Below are 1,240 nucleotides of genomic sequence, written 5' to 3'. Positions count from 1 at the left end.
TCCTTTTCAAGTACTACCTCTTTTTAGATTGGAGTGGTATCTTTCAACACATGCACGCTTCTCAAGGTCACAATATTCATTGTTTCTTTGGAATTTCTCTCAATATCAGTTGGCAAAGTACCTGGGACTCTCTCAGATAATATTATTGCAATCTGTCCCACTTGTCTCTCCAAATTTCGTAAACTAGTGCCCAATTCTTTGATAGTTGCCCCGTGAGCGTCCAACCTCTCATTTGTCTTGATAATGAAGGCCTTCACTAGATCATCTAGACCAGGCTCATTGGACTATTTAGGCTGAAATTGCTGCCTCTGCTGATTTTGGAAGAATGGAGCTCCTTGTCCCTGAGGTCTAGAGTTATTTTGTTGCCACGTATTTGCAGTAACTCCAGGTGAACTCCATGAAAAACCGGGGTACCTCTGACCCATTGCATTATAATTTCCCACATCATTCACTTCCTCGGTTGAGGCTTGACACTCATGAGTAGGGTGTCCTCTTCCACATATATCACAAGCTGCATGAGGCTCACTTTGTATTGTATCTAAGGTCAGCTTCCGTATTTCTTTAGCCATAGCATCAAGTTGTACCGGCACGGATGTGTTATCATCAACCCGGTGAACACCTGTCGATCTTCTTATTTCGGCACTCTCAGAAGGCTATTGATTTTCATCTTCAGACAACACATCAAGAATTGTGACTATCTCCTCTGGAGTCTTCTTTATCAAAGGGCCTCCAACTGCATTGCTCAATGTTCTACGTGAGGCCAGTGTTAATCCATCCTAAAAGTCTTGGAGTTTCATCTAAAGTTCAATTCCTCTATGTCAACACTTTCTAACAATTTCCTTAAACCTCTCACAAGCTTCAAACACAGTCTCAGCATCTTTCTGGCAAAAGTTATAGATTTCTATTCTAAACTTGCCCGTCTTAGCTGATGAGAAATATTTATCAAGAAATTTTAGGGTCATCTCATCCCATGTTCGAATCGATCCATTAGGTTAGCTTCGAAGCCACTGCTTTGCATCATCTTTGAGTATGAAGAGGAATGCCCTTAAGTAAACTGCATCTTGTGACACACTATTGTATTGAAAGGTGTTCATAATCTCCTCGAAGTCCATTAGATGGTTGTTTGGATCTTCGTTCATCTTCCCTCTGAAGACACAATAATTTTGAAGGGTTTGGAGCAACCCTTGCTTCAATTCGAAATTATTAGCTGCAGTTGGAGGTGGTTTAACACTTGATAAAC

At 41.0% G+C, this 1,240-nt stretch overlaps 1 pseudogene; it reads left to right on the top strand.

Moving 5' to 3' along the window:
- The first annotated feature begins 815 nt into the window (after positions 1–815).
- LOC142178660 (small nucleolar RNA R71) lies at positions 816–914 on the top strand (annotated as a pseudogene).
- The last annotated feature ends 326 nt before the right edge of the window (positions 915–1,240 follow it).

This window comes from Nicotiana tabacum, chromosome 24 (assembly GCF_000715075.1).
Source record: "Nicotiana tabacum cultivar K326 chromosome 24, ASM71507v2, whole genome shotgun sequence".
Classification (NCBI taxonomy): Eukaryota; Viridiplantae; Streptophyta; class Magnoliopsida; order Solanales; family Solanaceae; genus Nicotiana; species Nicotiana tabacum.
Note: the sequence above shows the minus strand (reverse complement) of the source record. Positions and strands in the feature narration are given on the sequence as shown.